We start from the raw sequence: 20,255 nt of genomic DNA on the forward strand, positions 1-20,255 counted from the left end.
TCAACATATGTGCAGTGCACAACAGAAGTGAATACAATCATGCAATATCATTGAAATGTCAAATTATCCAAGTTCATATCTCTAGTAGAGGCATAGGGCCTTACGAAGACTGAAAAAATACATTAAAGACAATATTAAAAGTCTAATTGCATGAATATAAAATGAGTTGTGAACATCAGAAATTTCTTAGTTTTCCATCTATGCTCTGTTTACCTGCATGTCTGCATCATTCTTCTAAATGGAAAAGAAATCTCTGATAAATTGAAAAAAAATGTTTGTGAGGCTTCACACATATGGAAACTGACACAAGAAGATCGGAGACCGACTACAAAATCAACAAAAACACATTTGCAGGATTAATCAGAGAGTACAGATCAAGTCATAATACCACTAATCAGCGCTGCAGTCCTCCTAAAATGACACCATGTACAATGAACTATTTGGGCAATCTAGCACTGAAAAACAGATTGGCAAGTGCGTCAGACTTGGCACAAGGGTTATAAATGAAAATAAGAGTTTGTGGACACTGTCTTATATCATCAATCACTATAGATGGTGTTTAAGAAAAATACCAGTACTTGCTGTGTAGCCAAAATGCAAGTTTGGTAAAGAACATTCAAAGAACCCTGGTGAATATTGAGAGCACATCTTTTGATCAGATAAGACCAAGTAGAATTTGTTCAGCACAAATGAGGTCCTGCATTTTTGGTGTGAACCTGACTGGGACTACCACAGTACAAGCATAGTCCCAACAGTGAAGCACAGAGTTGGTAGTGTGATTTTATGAGGCTACGCAAGTGCAAAAAGTGTCGGGGAGATGGAATTTACAGATGGTATCATGCATGTCTGTATATATACCAAAATACTGGCTGAAAAGATCATTTCTACTCTGCAGAAGCCTGGCAGAAGAGGAACACTTCAGCATGATAACTATCAAAAGCACACTGCCAAAGTCAAACTAGTTTCTGAAGAAGAGAAAAAGGGGAAACCATGAGTATGTTATCTGACTTGAATCCGGTAGAATATCTTTAGAGTATCTTAAAAAGAAAGGTAGAGCAACACAACCCCATCGGCATAGTGCAGCTGGAAAAAACTGTCTCTGAGGAATGGCCGAACTCCTGTCATGAATCAGAAGTTTAGTGTGCTCCATACTGAAGAGGACTGGTCATCAAAGGTTAGTACTGTGGGGCCTGTATTCTTAGTATAACAAATACAAACTGTGCTCAACTGTTCAACTTAGAAATAATGTAATTGTTTTGAATCATTTGGCATTTAAATGACATTGCACATTTGTTGTACATTGTATGTACGGCCTTGAAGACATCCTTATGCACACAAGCTCCAAGACTTTACAAATAGTTGCCTCTGAATCAATCACTGATGACTGTATACATGTGGGATACAGAGCGAGAGGCTGTTGTTCAGTGTTGTTGTTGTTGGCCTCCTCAGCTGGAGAGTAAATCCCTTCAGCTGATGAACTGGGACAGAAACAGGGTGTGTTTTGCCTGCCAGTTCTGTGGGCACACAAAGGCCACTTCGAGACTCTGGACCAGACAGAGCGAGCAGTCGACGTCTGAAGTCTCTGGGTGGCTTTTTGGTGACACACAACATTTTCACAACGCACATAAAAGTTCACACGCAGTGACAGCGAGCAGGCCCACGGAGACAACAAACATGCAACATCATATAATCTAACCCAGCTGAGAAAACATGCAAACAAGGTAGTTTATATGGAAACTAAATAAATTGCAGACATACCTCAATTGGTACATGTGTTTTGATAGTGGTAAATATAAATCAAGCTTTGGTTTAAATTGCATTCCTGGTTTGAAACTTGTTGCCACATTCCAGGACAGGTTATTATAGGAAATAACACACTTTATATTATCTTCTATAGACAGACATGACACTGGATATGCAGTTGTAATGAAGACAACCAGTGGTTAAAATACTCTCACTTGATGACACCATACACTGAAATCATACACCTAACAATCCAGTCCCAGTGGACTTTCATTTCTTAAGAAAATGTCTTGTCTCTAATTTATGCCTCTGATGGTATTTGGTATGAGTAGAGCAGAGTTGAGCCTGAAATGTTTTGTGCATTCAATGCCATACATGGCTCTGATGCCTGATGGGTTGGTTCGTATTGGTCTTTTACGGAAGAGTCCCGAGCAAGCCACTGGCAACAACATCCACAAGCAATAAATCGCTACAATTCCAGAGGTATTAAGAGGGGAAGCCGTGTGATGTCAGCAATTTATGTCTTTATAAATAATAGGAAGGAAATGCGACTGGGTCTTTTCAGTGTGGATGCTCCAGGAGTGGAACTCCAGTCTAAACAAGTCAGGGTTGCCAAATCGGCTTCATATCTTAGATCTTTTCTCAAAGCTGGTGTAGTTTTGCAGTTGTATCTTTGTTTTATTTACTTCTTTAAAAACACTTCCATCACTGTGGAGGGTCTTTCCCTGCATACATAAATTTTGGGCCTTCTCTAAAGAGCTTTTAGCCCACACCAAAGTACAATATGCTAAAAATTAAGAATAAAAATAGCAACAAAATTTTCGTTGATTGGAATTTAATCCTCACATACAAAATGAAGATTTTTGTTATTGTTCTACATAGTTACAGCGCAGAGATGATTTTTAAACCGGGAAACTTCTGCTGTTGTGTAAAATAAGGGTATATAAATAAGCAACTACACCATTGATCAAACCTCTAAAAACTCATCTTGGTGTATAAATGACACATATTCAGAATTTTAGTCAATAAAAACAATGCCTTCATGGCCGTTCACTCAGTCCTCCCCACTCGCTGCAGTCTGGGCATATCAACTCACCTACAATTCCACTCAAACACTGTAAAACTACTCTATCCTACATAATAGCAAGCTGTATTACTGGAAATCTGAAGCCATGTTTCTGACCTGATCACTGATTTGCATGCCCTTTCAAGGAGCTCAACCATGGTGCTGTCTTCTTCTATTGCTCATAATGTGCTTTCCAGCATATAAAAAACACCATACAGACATGTCAAGAGGGTAGAAAAAACTCTAGATTTTCACCAGAGGGAGCCTTTTATAATTACATATCATTAGGGGCACAGTTTTATGGCTGTAAAATGTATCAAAACAAAATCACACCATATAGATAATAATAGCTTGAGCTTTATGCCACTCATTTTGCCATTAAGTCTGCGGTTGAGTCCACGTCATGTAAAAGAAGTACCAATGCTTTTTTTAACTACTAGCTTGTAACTGCTGCTCTCTCCTATCCAGGTCAAGGTAGAGTCACATCCATTGCCTTGTATCTAAGGGAGATGACTCAGAGTTTAGATTCGCGATCTATAAACAGACAAACTCTCTGATCAGTGGAGCGGAAGGACAGGGGGAGATAGCTCTGGGTTACTCATCACACCTTTACCATACAAGCCACGCTTGATTTGTGGTCCTCCTGAATCACTGCGCTTTAGTCTTAACTGCACTTCCACATGGACACTGAACGTTAATCAGTCAACAGATGAATTACACCCAATACTGCTGAGCAGCCGGTGAAGGTTCTGTCCAGATCACAGCACAGCATTACAACGGTGATGCATCAGCATTGGGCTTGAATAAATCCCAGTGGGATGTTGAATGTGTCGATCAGCATTAGTAAGGCAGAGAAATTCTTCCACGCACAGCTCTACGGCAATTTGCTCAAAGGGCTTGTGCTCGTCTGCTTAGCCCTGTAGTTTGGACGGCAATAAAACTGTCAGAAAGTTATTCCTGCCCAACACCAAATGAAGCCCATCTGCAGGAACAGACAGTTACTTCGCTGTCCCTGTCCGCGGTCCACACACCGATGCACCTCCCAGAGGCCCATCTCTAATGAGAAATAGCTCAGTGGAGATTAGTTCCATACCATTTGGCACAGATATGCACTGAAATGTATTGGGCCCTCTCCATTTTCCCCTATTCAGGCAAGAACCGGGGAATTCGTTTATTCACAGGAAATGTTTGTGAGCCTCAACTCAAAGCAGGTCCACATAAAACCTGAACCAACCTGAAACTTCAAAGTCAGTAGGTCACTACACTTGCCAATGATTTGTTATTGGGGAACAGTAATTGTAGTACTAAAAGAACAAAGGAAGATGTAGTGTGGACACTTGGGCTGCAACAAAATTATTTTCACTGTCGATTAATCTATCGATTATTTACTCGAATCATGGATTAGCTTTAAGGTCTACTGAAGGTCAGAAAATTGTAAAAACAAAAGACCAATCAGTGTTTCCCAAAGCCTGAGATTGCATCTTCATTGTCTTGCTTTGTTTACAGGAACAAATGAGCCAGAAAAAGGGAGAGTTTTGACTGTTTCTCTTGAAAAAAAATACAGCAAAAAATGAAATAGTCATTGCAGCTCAACCAGATGCAATTGCCTTTCGCCTTTTACTGAGCCTTAATTGTGTTTATTAATCTCATAGAATTAAAACCTTTTAACCAGTACGGCAGACGATAAAGGACTTGCATGTCAGAAAGTGTACTTCACATTAGCTGTAGTGCCTAGTTATGCCACCAGGGGGAACTTCTTACTATTTAGCACTGTAGCGACTCAATGAGGTGGTCATTTGTACTGCAAGATGTTCTATGTCGGCAAACTGAGTATTGTGGGAGTTTAGCTTGTAAAGTGGCACCATAAGGAAGTCTACGGTGATGCTTAACGCCTATTGTCCGGAAATCTCAGTCCGATGTTGAGCTGAATGTGTTAAAACAGCTTAACTGTGACTCTATGGCTGATATTCTGCACCACTGAAGTGGTTCATATCATGTGCTATAAGCTGTAAAAGCTATTTATATCATACAACTCTTTTAAAATCAGCAATCTCAGGACTGGAATGATGTTTGTTGAGTTAATTTGGTTTTACTTATTCATTCATAGTGGCTATCTGACAACAAAACCATTCCAAATTTCCATCCCTGAGATGCACTTTTAATGCTGATTTCATTTGAAGGGCAGTACAGCTACAGTGACAGCAAAAACAAATTACAGCAACCAAGTAGCCTTTTTATCGCCTGACCTGTAGAATAAAGGTGGGGTAGGCATTGTTTTTGGGCACCATTGAGCAAAAATTTAATAGCAACCGTTCAGCAAATTGCAGTTCAAGTTGAAAGCTAGACATCTAAACCTCTTTGTCAATCCATTTTCAGGCTTTGGCAGATCTAGTCCATGATGGCAGATTTTAACGCATCTAATCAACTGGTGTTTGTACTAAATCTGATTATGTTGCGCATTACTCCAGGCACCGCTAAACAAGGCAACCATAAAATTACAACAATGTATGAGTGCATCTAAGGACAAGCAACACATTCTTTGTCATTTTAACACTCACCTTAGGGTTTTACTGACAAGCACCTGACAGTGAAATGACTCAGTGGAGTGAAAGTTTTTCTTTGATGCCTCATATGGATTTACCGCAGAGGGCAGCTGTTTTCCTCTCTTAAATTGCAACACACAGTCACGTTTTCTCAGCTGAAATAGCTACAGGGTTGTAATGGATTCGTAATTATGACAATCATAAAAGTAATGGCAGAATTTCTATAATCACCAGGAATGTGCTCAACTATCCGGAGCAGACGAGTCGAGAAACAAAAAAACTGCTGTGGTGGGCTGATATATTCAGACAGGCCACGGCTTCATAGAAAGTCATGCTACTGCTGAGAAGACAACTTTAAAAAAAAAAAAAAAAAAAGCCAATCTGTCCTGTGCTCCTTCAAACCTCCTCTGATTCTCCGTCAGTGCCAGCACATTCCTGCAACTCTGTATGAGTCATGGGTCACTTTTTTTTATTTATCTCCGTACACCAATCTCAACTTAAAACCAGTCCCCACCACTTATTGCTGGACAGCGAGCAGATTTGTTTGCCAACAAAGCCATTAACGTCGCTCATTTTCCGTCTACAGTAGTAACCTCTAACATGTTCGGTTTTACTCATGTGTTCACATGTCATTATTTCCAGAAAGTGCTATAAAATGAGAGGGATGACTACCACTGCTTATGCATCGCGCAGCAGGCGGAACACATAAACCACATCCAATGCGCAAGCCAGGAAACCCACAAAGACCCCACTGGGCAGGACAACCCCGCAAACACTGGTGTAAATTTCAGGAGTGGATGTGTCACTCTAGAATTTGAGGAGGATTCTTAGCATTGTAATGGTATGTGTATAGAAAATTTTACCCTGAACAAGCTGGAAGTCTTTTCTCATCACTGTCTCTAACACTTACAACAACAGAATACTTATTTTCAACTAAAGTAGGTCATCAGTATGCAAGGTCATCAGTCTGTCGTCATCCACTTCCTCCGCCAGATTTTATGTGTTCTGTGTTGCCATTGTGGCTACAATTACGGAGTTTACATCAGTAAAAAACAAAACCATTGCGTTTGAGTGGAGGTAGGGAGCAGAAAAGCACCTGGTTAGAGTTTAAGCTTCAATAAAAGTCATGATACCTCCAGTAAACCAGTTCTCTCTGACTCAACCACAGTGGAGGAGGCTTTAAACGGAAAATGATGGGGGGTGATGTCAATAAACTTCCCTCTCTAGAGAAAAGTTCAGCTCCAGTCAATTCTGGGTTGAACATGGGACTGACAAAACCTAAATGCACGGCAGGAGTGAAAGAAGCAGCAGTGTTGTAGCAGTGCTAGCAGTAGACAACTGCCAGATTAACCTAAATAATCCCAAAACCTGCCATAGACAAATGACAGAATTTATTAGAGAAGAATCATTGGATTTCCAACTCTCTGATGGTCCTTAAAGTAATAATTTGTGATGACAGTTTTGTTGGGATATCTAAGCTTAAAATCATCACCGACATCACTTTATACTCGGTGTTTCATTTAAAAAAAAAATAGCCAAAAAGTAACCGCCAGATGCTGTCAAAATAAACCGATTCCGAGAAGCTGCGATTAACTCAGAAATTCAGTGATGTTTCAGGTGAACTGCTGGACGTGCATATACAAAGCAGATAGGAGAAAAGCATGGAAGCAAAGCAGAGAAACAGAGAAAAATAAACATTTGATCAAGAAAATGAATGCAGCATGGCTCAAAAACTGTATACAATTTGTCAGAAAATTGTTGGAAGATACATTCAGCATGGTGAAATACCTTCCTAGAATTAATGCACACGATAGTAAGAAAAAGGACATTTGTTTGTGTACATTGGGGTATCCTGGTAAAGACAAGCAACTAGTAAGCTATAATCTCTTATATCCAAATGCCAGAAGATGTGCTGTGTTTATGTGAAGTCTTGCAGGAATAAAGGTCAGTTTGTGCTGCAAAATTCTGGTCTGGTCAAAGCTGGATTCTCAGTCACAAGACAGTGCCCTGCCCATGTCCGGATTTAGCCTCGTCCCAGAGAGCTAGGAGCCGGTTCCACTGGTCAGTAAAGGCCACAGACTGTGTGAGAGGTGAAAGCTGAGGTCAGACAAACTGTAGCCATCTGGGAGAGCACGGTCTCATGTGTGCCAGAATTGCCACATCACTGCCTGTCATGTATAAGGATAAAGGGAGCCATCTTTCATGTTTATCCCCTGGTATTTTCATGAGAGACCCTTGAGTTTACAGTAATGGCCCTCTGCAGTCACGACAGACAACAGAACAACAACATCAACACCGCTTCCTACTCATTTTTTCCTTTCTCGCTCCTTAAGAGAAACCTTGTGTTCCAACATTTATGAAGAGAAAACACAAGTAATTAAGGTGGAGGACCTCCCAACATGTGCTACTTTGTGGACTGGGGTTGTTTCTCTCTTCTTTTTTTTTTTATCCACTTCCCTCTGAACGAAAACATAAGCCGAATGATGGATCAATAAAAGCAGATTATAGCGCTCAAGTGGAAATCATTAGGGAGGAATGCAGGTAAATGAAATCAGTTTCAACATGCTTGGATTTTGAGTGCAACCGAACAGTGGATCAAGAAAATGAGATGGAAAATGTCTGCGCTTTTGTGGCGGCGTACGATCCCGAACACACTCGCTGGCAGTTTACAAAGTGTGCAGAGGAATAAAGACATTAATTAATTTGTTCCTGTTTCCTGGAGTTTATTCAAATGCTTTGGAAGTTGTGATAGAAGACATATGGAGATGATGGTTTAGATTAGAGAAAACCAAGTCGGGCCACACAGACTGAAGAAGCCTGTGTCACTGGCAGCGAGCCTCACAGGAAGGCATTCTTGGACCCACGGGGTGTGAAAGTCTATGAGCAGCCAAACGGGTTAGGCATGGAACAAGATCAAAATCATCAAACTATCCTATAAATATGGGCTTAATCTACTGCCGAGAAAAGAGCTGACATGTAGTGCAGGATTGGAAGTCGAATGTGTGCTGCTCTTGTTTATGTTTGCTGTCAATAGGCTGTTTCCCACTGCAGGAACTTGTGGCCTGTTTTAGGGCAGCCTGAACCTTTGCTCATGCTCTCATCACAAGAACCATGCCTTTAGAACCTCTTTTACTGCCTGATGGCTTGAACTCTAAGATGATGTCAACTGATTAAATTTAAAGAGGACAGCATGCACTATTTTATCTGCTCTCTCTCGATGTCCTCGTCAAGTAGTCTCCTTTCCATCATTGCTGTCAACAACATAAAATTAGCCATTTAGGTAACACAGTAAACCTTTCATTGTACTATTTCTGACATTCTCAGAATTTTTGTCTTTGGCGTTGCTAAGCTGTTGGATTCTACAGCTCAGTGATAAACAGGAAGGCTAAAACACCTGATTACCTCCGCCAAGGAGGTTATGTGACACCCGGCGTTTGTGTGTACGTCTGTCCGTCTGCCTGTTAGCAAGATAACTCAAAAACGCCTGGGCAGATTCAGATGAGATTTTGAGGGGATGTAGACTATGGTAAGAGGAAGAGCTGATGTCATTTTGGTGGCAATCCGGAAAGGATCCTGGATTCTGGATCACTTTGAATTTTTTAGTATGTTTCAGTATGTGGTCCAAAGTATGACAAAAACATCATAGGTTAGTATGTCATCCAACAAATTGGAGCAAGGTGTCCAGATAGCTCAACTGGTTAAGAAGGTGCTTCGTAAACAGAACTGTGTCAGAGATGCAGGTTCGATTCCAGCTCATGATCCTTTACTGCATGGGTTTCCTGTTTTCTTCTCTATCCTTGGAGGAGGTCTGCACTCTGAGTGCTTTTCTAGTTTAGGGGGTCATTCCTGTAGGCCTTGGTGATAAAACAATAGCGACAATAGACATCTTGCCAACAGAATTTAAAAAATGCTTGATTAGAATCTTCCATAATTTACTTCAATGCATCAGATGCAAACTGCCAATAAGAATGGAAAGTTTGCATGAACAAATGCCAAGCGTGTTCCCTCACTGTCTATCATATCCTTTAGTATTTCCAATGTTCTCTGTTGACTTCTGTGCTGGTATCCTAAGGCAAGCGTCTTGTGAATGGTAAAGGCCTGCACTTATGCAGTACTCTTCCAGCATTGCAGTAGTCAAAGTGCTTTACAATGCTTCTTATTCAGAGCAACTCATCTTGCCGAAGGAGGTGGACAGGCTTCAGATCAGATCGTCAACCCTGTGATTAGTGGACAACCTGTTCTACCAAATGAGCCAGAGCGTCACTCCCTTCCCCAACTACAGACCTCCACTAATGGATTCTGGGGACCCACAAGGACCTGTGTTTGTTATGGGATGGGCTTTGTGGTCTAAAATCCCTCACAACCCTGCGTCCACCTGCCCTAAGTGATGCACTTCCCGGCAGTCTGTCCTGAGCACCAACAGACTTGATGTCAGGGTGTACATGGAGCCTGATGTGGGATCCCCATCCTGTGATATCCAGTACTGACCAGCCACTCCGAACCATAACAACCATAGACTGTATATAAAGATGGACGTAGCATCTGGCTCCAAATTTGAAGCCCACCGGAAGTGTCAAAAACTTGCAATATCACGCCGTCCGCTAGGGTTGGCTCCAAAAAGCTTTTTCTCCATAGACCCCAATTCATTTTTGGAAAAAATAAAATTTGATAGACTGATTTTCTACAGCTCAGGATTTTTTTCCCGTTAGTTTTCATGGTCAAAGTGAGAGATCAGGTGGCCGATCTTAAAATAAATCAATACTGAATTTTAAATAAATCATTAAAGTTGGCGGAGCAAGGGGGCGTGGCTATACTTGATAGTCAGCAACAGAAGCCTCTGCGGTAAAATGTGGGCGGGATAAGAGAGTCCTCAGCCAATCCTGCCCCCAGTTGCTCTCCGGTCCAGCATGTTTGATGAAGCCTTTTACGTCACTGGCTCCAAAAAAATCCAAAACGGCGACCAGGAAGTAGCAAAATCTGGGCTTCATTTTCTTGGTGTTGAAACCAATGGGTGACGTCACGGTTAGTTCACGCCTGATAACAACGCAGTACGGCAGTTTCGCCCTGGTTGCCCTCCCTACATCTCCGGGTGTGGCTTGTTTCTTTTTTTTTTAATTTAACACATATCAAGTGTGAGGTCAATCCCTTTTTGGTTATTAAATTCAAATAAACACATAAGCTTTTGTCTTTAATTAAAAAAAAACAACATTTCAAATGATTACAGAAAAAGAGATATTGCAAAGTCCTACAATCCTGTAAACGTTTCAACACATCAACTTGCACTCGTCTCACTTTCCGGCAGTAAAAAGCCAATTGCTACATAAAAAGTTTATTCAAAAAGCAGGTCCACAATAAATTATGTTCACAGTCTGGACAAGTGTTCTTTTAGCAATGCTAATGGCAGTGTTAAATAAACCATGTCAATTCATTTTTCACAGACGTACCTGGGCTTCCTCTGCACATTGTGCAAAGAGCACAGTACCTACAGTCTCATGGGAGCAGGAGAGAGATCAGGTTTCTGGGCTGCGACACTCGATCCTGACGGAGGCATCTGATACCGAGGCATACCACAGCCAAGTTCCAATAAACACAAAACCTGGCCCTCGAAACTCAACGGCACTCATTGTCCCTCAATGGAAATGGGGAGATTGGATTGTTGTGTTTATTGACGTGTTTACATAAGGCTTTAAGTGAAAAGTTTATGTTTTCATCAGTCACACTAATTCTTCTGGAAGGCAGCAGTGGTGTTTGTCTAGCTTGAAGCAAAAAAAACAAACAAACACTGTTTAGCCCAATATATATACCCTTTCATTATTCTTCAGAGCACTTAAAGGCAGAGTGTTCATCTCTGAGTAAGTCTCTTCAATAAACTGTATGCTAACTAACCATCAAGATACTATCCAACGCTGTCAAACAGAAACAGAAGAGGAAAGTGAGGATGGAATCTGCAGAATTCCAGATGAGGAGAGAGACATGACAGCAAGGCCAATGTGAGGACAGATACATCTTTCATTAGTGCCTGCCTGTTTAATGAATCATTCCTTAGCTACCAGGTGGATTGACCCTCACAACACCCCCAAGTAAATACCCCCCTTTTCTGCCCTCGTTTTTTTTGTAGCCCACCCTTTCACCTCCTCAGCAGGGTTTCCCCTCACTCACCAGCACTGACACAGATACGTAGTGGAGCGGAGAGCAGAGTAAAAGCATGCATCCATTCAGGAGACCAGACAAAAGCCTGACACAGATATAAACTAGGGGATCAACAATCCGTTTTGGGGGCTGGTGACAAGGCCAGCCTGTAGAACAGTTAAAATAAGTTGCCCTAAAGTTACGCTAACCGACAACGGCAGTGTAGCTGTTCATTAGCATGATTTCTGTGACTGAATGCCCCTCTAATGATCTCTGTGTAGAAAGTTGGAAGGAAGTTGGATCAAGGCCGTTCCCCATGTGTTGCTTGGCAGCTGCTGCAGCCAAACAGCTTTTCTTACTGCAGTAAAATGTGCATATAGATGCAGGACCAGATGCTAAAAGAGTAAGATTTAAAATCCCAGTCCATATATCCTCCTTCTATCGCATGTGTGCACATATGCTGTAGTTCTTTTTTTATCTTGGGATTTTTATCTTTTAATCCATAAAAGACAGGTCCACAAAGCCAAGTGCTTTTCTCAATTTAGACTTTATGATCCTTAAAATCAAAAACGTTTCATTTCATGTAGTGCAATTAAATGAGATTTTAAAAAGTTTTTTTTTCTTTTCTTCCGAAAGTCAAGTTGGAAAATATTCTCAACAATGACCTCAGTGACTCTCCCCTAACCTACTTTACTCCCCTCTTCCTCTTGGCCTCACCGCCCCTGACTTTCTCTGCTCCCTCCTATTCTTAACAACCTGACACGTGGGGAAATACACCAGTGCAAACTCTGTCCAATAAACACAGTTGTGCTGAGACCACATCTATTTCAGACCCTGCTCTAGGAATAGGAAGCGAAGCGATGTGCAGGCAAACACATGTGTCACAGTACACCATCTCATTTCCATACTGGACACCCCATGACTGACTGAACTTAATGGAAAGGAGATGTCAAAACACCTGGTTTCTGCACAAACGGGATCCATTGCGGTTTCCCTCCAATTCTTTTTCTTTTTTCCTCTATTCCTGCCAGGGCGAAATGTGGTTCCTCTTGTCTTCTCAGTGTGGACGAGGACGATTTTTCGCACCTGTCTGTCAGCAGCTTGGGTATAGACACAATCTGGTTAATTTGACATCCAGTCTAATGACAGCAGCCCCTTGTCATCAGTGTTTCCATTCCTAATGACCCTGAGTAATGACTTCCACTAGTCAGAGACAGATGGACACTCAAACGTTTGACGGCGAAGAGAGAGGAATCTGATCTTTAAAATGGATTACGTGTCTCTATGCAGGGAAAAATATGCATCTCCAAAATACTCATTGTTAACTTAAACAAATAAGCTTTTCTTTACATCCAAGAGTCAGCACCACCAAGGTTGAAGTCATAGCTGTCTGCCTCTGGGTGGGAGCTAAGTTGCTGCCCAAGCAAAAGGGGTTTTGACTATCTTGGGATCTTGTTCATGAATGACATGAAAATGCAGCATGAGATAAACAGATGAGTGCAGCATAGGCAGTAACATGGGAACTGTAGTTTTCTGTCGCAATGAAGACTTCTTTAGTGAATATTTGCAACATTAATGGGGTTTGATGAGATTCAATGTCATTTTGAGGCAGTGTTTTCTGCTAATTCTTTCCATATCTGGTGGAAACATGAAGCATATTTTTAACTGCATTTTGTTTTTATTGTAGTTTTGTGTAAATTTTGAATAAGACAGCTGAAAGTTGAAGACAACAACCATTGAGGAAAAATTGGGGATCAAAAGGTAATTTCAAAAAAAGAAAATTGTATTCAATATTACAAAAGTAACTTTGTGCAACAAAAAAAAGTCAATCTAAAAATGTATCTTCAAAGGGCATGTACTATTTCAGTGACAGAAGTACTGCAAAAAATATTGACTAAACTGTCAAAAATGAAAACTGTTCAAGCAAAGGGACTTTAAGTGTCTTGGGAACATGTTCATATGTGCCACGAAAATGCAGCATGAGATTGACAGACAGAAGGGTGCACCATCAGCAGCAACATGGGAATTGTATTTTTCTGTTGTGATGAAGACTGAGCTGAGCCGGCAGCCGAAACTGTCGATTTTTCTGGTCGATCTAACTCACACCAATCGACATGCGCTCTGGGCAGTCAAAGAACGGAAACATGGACATAAACACATTAGCATTAACCCTTGATTAATACCATGGTTGCTAAGTTGTTGCCAGTACACTACATTTCTAGTCCAGAGTTAACTCGAAGACAAAATCTGCTCCATGTGGACGGTCGCAGACTGGCAAATGTAGAAAGTATAATATTGGCCATAAGAGATTAAAGCAGCAATCTCAGGTGGTCTGGGTAACTGATCAGATAGATTTGATTCCTGTGTGCCTTCTTTTGGAAGTTTTCTAGGCACTAGACCTAGAAAGAGAACCTGGGCTAAACCCAAAACTAGCTGGAGGGATTACATATCTCATCTTGCCAGGGAACACCTTGAGATCCCCCAGGAGGAACTAAAAAAGGTTGCTGGCTGCAGGGATGTCTGGAATGTCCCATTTAGTCTGCTGCCACTGCAACCTGACACTGGAGAATAAAACTGATGGATGGATGAATGGATTTAAATTTTTCCAACCTTTTCCTACCCATTATGCCAAATAAATGATCTAAAAACCTACTGGATATAGCTGATAAGCGTGCTGTCTATATGGGATGACCTGAACTGACCTTTCTGAGATATATGGTTTCCACACAACAGTGACTAAATAAAATGTGTTGCACCAATCATCCCAAAATGAACTTAGAAGTATTTGCTGCACCGGAAATCACAGTGGAGTTTAATTTTTTGACTACTAAATAAAAAGAGCCTCGACTGAGAACAGCAGGGCTCCATGTTTTCCAGAATTATGAGAAAAAAACTCAAGCAGACACTTCTGACAGTTTCCCAGACAGAATCAACAGAAATACCAAGCTCCAAATACTACACATTTCTTGGCTGTGTGAAGTTTATGCCATTGCCTTTCATCCATGTCCACAATCACACCAGTTACAGTGCAATCATGAAGCACGCTAATGCACAAGGTTGTTTTTACAGTGTGTGTAATCTTCCCCTTTTGGATCTTGGCCTTCAAAGGCTTCACAGTGAAAGGATTTCTCATGAATCCATGGAGGATGCATAACGAGAAAAGAGCTTTATTAAAACGCTGGACATAAACGGTGCACATATGATATTCTGAAGGGATTGCAAATAGCTACCAAGACAGTCCTGGCCTTGCATGAGTGCTCTGTCATGTCAGATTGTTGCACCTTGGCACTGGCTTTGCAATGCCAAGCTGGGTGTGAAGTGTGATCTGACTGCTGACAGGTGCTAGAGCTTAGAGAAAGGGTCAAGTCAGCACTATTACTAACACCCAGAGACCAGATACAATGGACTTATTTGAAAAGCATACTCTAATTACAGAGGCACGGTGTGTGTGTGTGTGTGTGTGTGTGTGTGTGTGTGTGTGTGTGTGTGTGTGTGTGTGTGTGTGTGTGTGTGTGTGTGTGTGTGTGTGTGTGTGTGTGTGTGCCCGTCAAATCGGACATTTTAAGTTTTAAAAATGAGCCGTAATTACAGTCAAACCCAAACTGTTTGTGCGAAACTGGGCTCCGATAAATCAGTTTCACACTGAACTGTTAATTATTGCTGTTGTCAAGAAGGTGTTTTGCTTGGATTGATACTGCTTTATTCTGAAGTGTCACTGAAATGAATATAATCCATGCTTGGCACAGGCAGTCAAAGGGCTCAAAGACCTGTTTTGTCCTCTGGGGGCCAGCCTGTTTGCCCAACTGGAACAAATTCACAATCAACACGTCGGACGGCTTTTCTCTTCGAAATCCTACTCGACAATGCCAAATGATTGATGTGCTCGCTGTTCTACTCCTCGAGGATCACATTAGAAATTTCCCCACTCATGTTAGCGCTGGCAGTTAGGGATTAAATATTTGCCTGGTAAGCCAAATAAGTACGATGAACGACGGCCTGTTGGCATGAGAGATGATTTTTCCTTTGCTTTTTTGTTCTCGTGGACTAAGATTAAAGGTCTTTTTGCTGGCCATCTGTTGCACTTTTTCTCAACATGGATCGTTGGCATGTAAACGTGAAGTTTATGTAGTTTGATGTAGTGATATAGTTCAGCGATATAAAGCTCTAATGCTATCAGAGGCACATTTTAGAGTGCTATGAAACATTTAGCAATATTTCAAATATTCACCTTGTTGAGGAGGGTCAATTGTCATTTTTCTCCAGGGTCAACAGGCCTCATAGCACCTCTGACATGTTTGGACTGGTCTGAATAAATATGGTGATACAGTGGCTCTAGATCACTGTACCACACCGGGCCTGTCTCAGGGCAAAAAAAAAAGGCAACTTGCAGCTCAAATCCATCAAACTCTGACATACTAGTCCACCCTGTAGACATTAATTCATATTATGATGAAATGAGATACAGAGGGACTGTGCAAATTTGAGATAAAATGCAAAATACCCCACTGATGGATGCTGTACAAGTGCCCTATGTGATCTCACATTACCCAGCAAAAATCAACAAGAGATGGTCCAGTGTAATGCGGTGGGCTCCTCGTCTACATTTTTCAGCAATGTGCTGGGCCTCTTCCTCATCATTTATCTGTCACATGAGAGGGCACCTACTGCACTTTCCAAAAAGCATTGCTCAAACATGGAGCAAAATAAGGCCCTTCCACCACACATAACCTTAACTAACCTGCATTGTCGGCTTCGGTTTGTCGCAATGTTGATGGAAAACAGTTCTCTTTGACTATTTACAAATTACAAATATATTTTTTTCTTATTTAGAAAAGCAAAGCACAAACCGAAATACTGCAAAGACGCCGGTTGTGTTGATCGAGTCAAAACCAAGAGACAGAGGGGGAAAATTACCGCTTCAATGAAAGTGAGATTGGAGAACTGTACCAACAACTGCTGCCCACTTTGAAGGGAGACATACCTGGCTTTCAGCAAACATGCCCTAGCAATATAAATCACATTCAAGAGATTTCTGGAAAGCCACCATTAGGAGCCAGTCATGCATCTCCATAGCATGACAGTGTCAAGGTGGAGAGGGATTGGCTGGCACTACTAAAGCACCCTCAATTTCTGATAGGATAAAAAGGCGTTCTGGCTCGCAGCACTACAGAGGATCAGCCGCCTTTTGGCAAGAAAGAATGTGAAGTGTTCTCTTACCTTATTTAGCCAAAGCCAGCCATCATATCACAGAGCGTGCAGAGAGGGGAAGAAAAAGGGAGAGATACAGCCAAGATTATGATCCAAAGCTATAAAAAAACAATGTCAACAACACATACCTTAAAATAATGTAAAGATATTCTTGGTATGAGGATGAGTGGAGGTGTGCAGCGCACAACACTCACTTTATTTAGGGAGGAACCACATGCCAAAGGATAATAGTCTTCATAACATTTATTTTGTAGTAAAAGGATGGGGTGGATGTAAGGCACCTCCTGTTGTCTGAAATGTGGGAGAGGTATCCAAAGACTAATGCCAGATTAGTCTAATCTGCTACTAAATTTACGAATTTGACATCATCAAACAAGACAAGACCAATATTTGAGTGGTCTGGCTTTGCTGCAACTTATTTCCCAGTTAATGAACTATTAGATTCCAACACTAATGGATAAAATGGACTTGCTCACACTACTGACACTCTAAACGTTTTTTTAAAAATAGTTTTTAGTGTACTCTGTCCAGTGGTGCCCAATCCTTATCATCTATCCACTAAACTAGTTTTATCCACTAAAACTGGACCTTTCCTTGTTTACACACAATGACTAGGTGTTGTGTGTCCTCCAAGATGGCAGAGATAAGAGATTCCTGGGAGTCTTCAAACGGGAAAAAAATGACATATGGGACTGGGAACTAAACGTGTTACAGCAAATAAAAAGAAACCTCAACAGAAACTGCAAACGAGATTTATTCTACATTTTTAAAGCATCTGCATACTTTAAAAGGCACCTTTGTTGCATCAGCTGTGGGTGTCTTTACCATCCTAACCCCTAGAGGTCTCTGTCTAATGTTTTTTTTATAGCAACCTTTACTATGCTTGCATGAGAGGTATAGTTAACAGGTTTAAGTATCCCAACCAGACTAGAGGCTGGTGTAATAAAGCCGGAGGACAAAAAAAAGAAAGAAAAAGAGAAGGACTTTGCTCCCTGCACAGTAGGGGGTGAGACTTATGCATGACTGCATCAAATCCATGGAGACAAAAAATGAAGAAAAGGTTCCATGATTTCAGTAAGCACGATGACCTTGTGGTTTTGGTATGCAATTCTCATGTCCCCAAAGCCCAAGGTCGCTGTTAATATCGATTTGTCACAGAGTAAGTACACTGTTGTCTACATTGAGTACATATGTTTCATATGATGCATTCTTACCCAATAACACTGACTTTTATTTTCTCATAGCAAGCCAGAAATAATTTCTTATTTATTTTATCCAAATCAAGTTGACAAAGTGAAAATGTGACACACATAGCATTATAAATTAAGCTAGTCCTGCTACAGAGATGTCCTGGCCTGAAAATCTGATTCTCCAGGTGTAGGGAAACATACTCATTTGGTGCAGGCTGCAGCAAAAATGACTTAGTCATTTTTTATCTTCGTTTCAGCGGAAAAGAAATGCAAACATGACCATGCCCGCTCGTGGCTCACATTGCAATCACGATATCTGTCAAAACAATGGCCGGATCTGATTTTCTTTTGCATATCGTTCAGCCAATTAAGTCTAAGATTGTGTTCAAGATACTTCTTGAGCTACACCATAAGTCTCCAAATTCCCCAAGCAGGTCGCTTAGAGGCAGTTCTTCCCCAAACAACATGAAATAAAAGTCTGGACAAGCCAGGAATCGAACCATCGACTCACTGCCTGAAGGCTTTGGCACCCATGTGGTTTGTGCCCAGTCACTCTGCTATCACGTTTCCCCTATAACAACAACTGTTTAGCAAAGAAATAATCGGCATAACCAAGAAAAGCTGCCTGCTTTTGGACTCTCTTACACAATACACGACCACACATACCTTTGAGGTATGGTTTGCATGAAGCTGCGGGTGTGCCACCCCGCTGTCTTATGCCTCACAGTTAGGAGATTATATTTTGGCCCCACTGGGCTTGTTGTACAGAGACCATGACGGGTCATAAATCTCAGAACTCACCTCATTTGTCTTTCATCTTCATCGACCACAATCTACCCATAAAATCAGCCGGATTTTAGAGCCAAAATCTCGAAAATAATATTTATGACTTCACGTGACCCACATATACGCCTGTTTCATCTATCCTCCACCTCCTAAAAGAGGCAAAGAAAACATGCAATAAGGTAGTGTTTGGGGGGGGGTTCTGGGTCTGCATCAGACAAGATTTCAGCAGGCTCTGCACGATCACACTGTAACAAGTTCAGACACCTTAGCCTAACAACTCTGGTACCAGATTCAGGCCCGTTTGATGTCTTCACATTAAGCAACTCCATGCCCCCTACCTCCTCCATCACACCCCCCCTCTAGCTTCCACCCTGCCTTGACTCTGTGCCAGTTTCACCAAAACTTTTTCAAGCACACCTGGTAGTGGTTAGTCTCAATCACAGCAAAAAGCTCTTGAGCGCTGCAGCAGAAGAAAAGGAAGAATTTGACAGAAAAGGTATTCCTATTAACACTTCTACGCTTTACGCTGAATTTCATAGTGGAGTTAGATGTGTGTAAATGGATGCACTTGACACCCAAAGCTTTACTCAGTGTCTATCCTTTCTTTAGCAGCATGTTTTTAGTGTAGACTGAAAGTGTCATGTACCGCAGGAATGCACATCTATTTTGATAAACCGTAGCCCTGAAAATAGGTTTGATCCACATTCAGAGGGTAGTACTTTGTGACAACAATGAACGGTAGGAGCTCATTGTCGAGCAGCAGTGAGGTTCCAGTATTCGACCACACCTGCTGAGGAGAGTTAAGGCGCTTCACCACACTGTAGGTGGAGCTGGGACCACATTGTCCGTGGCTACATTTTCACATTCACAGCTGCTGGATCGCAAGCTTAATGGATCTTGTAATTTCACAGATTGCATCAAATTTCACAGTTCAGGAGATTTGAGATACATTTTTATTGGCAATTCTAGGAAACTCCTTCGCCATGTAGTATCAGACAGTACAATAGATACTGGAATGAAAACAGCTTCATGATCCCAGTATTTGATCTCTACAAATGTGTCTGTGCTATTTAAAAAAAAGACTAAAACTTTGCTGTTCCCAAGGCTGCAGTTGGTGTTTGACTGGACAAAGCTCTGATCTGGTTCAGATAAATTCGGGACTTTGGAAATGCTGGACCAGACCAGCTGGATTCCGTAAAGGCCTCAAAACGGCCTTTGCACTTCGTAAAAAGCCACAGCATTTAACCAGCAGACAAAGTAACTTCTAAACACTGTAAATATTACATGATTAGAAAGAGAAGAGGTTAGATAAGCAGAGCAGAATATACCACACAATTACAGACGTACAAACACAAGCTGTGTTTGGACTGAGAACAATGGCAGCTTGTGAATGAACACTATGATTTGCATACTATTGAAGTCCGAAGAGGAAGAAGGAACACATTTTGCTCAATGACTAAAACAAACACTGAAAAAGTCCTAATGGCATCCAGAGGGAGAAACAGACATGTTTGTTTACAGTGTCAGGCTAAAGGCTGCACTATTTCATTCGGTTTCCTTCTAGTGGACTGTTGCTGATCTGTTTGATCA

General features: G+C 41.4%; 1 protein-coding gene across 3 annotated transcripts in view; it reads right to left on the reverse strand.

Moving 5' to 3' along the window:
- fhod3b (formin homology 2 domain containing 3b) overlaps positions 1 to 20,255 on the reverse strand; it is a 121,431-nt gene that overhangs the window by 54,691 nt on the left and 46,485 nt on the right. The window lies entirely within an intron of this gene.

Source organism: Acanthochromis polyacanthus, chromosome 12 (assembly GCF_021347895.1).
Source record: "Acanthochromis polyacanthus isolate Apoly-LR-REF ecotype Palm Island chromosome 12, KAUST_Apoly_ChrSc, whole genome shotgun sequence".
NCBI lineage: Eukaryota > Metazoa > Chordata > Actinopteri > Pomacentridae > Acanthochromis > Acanthochromis polyacanthus.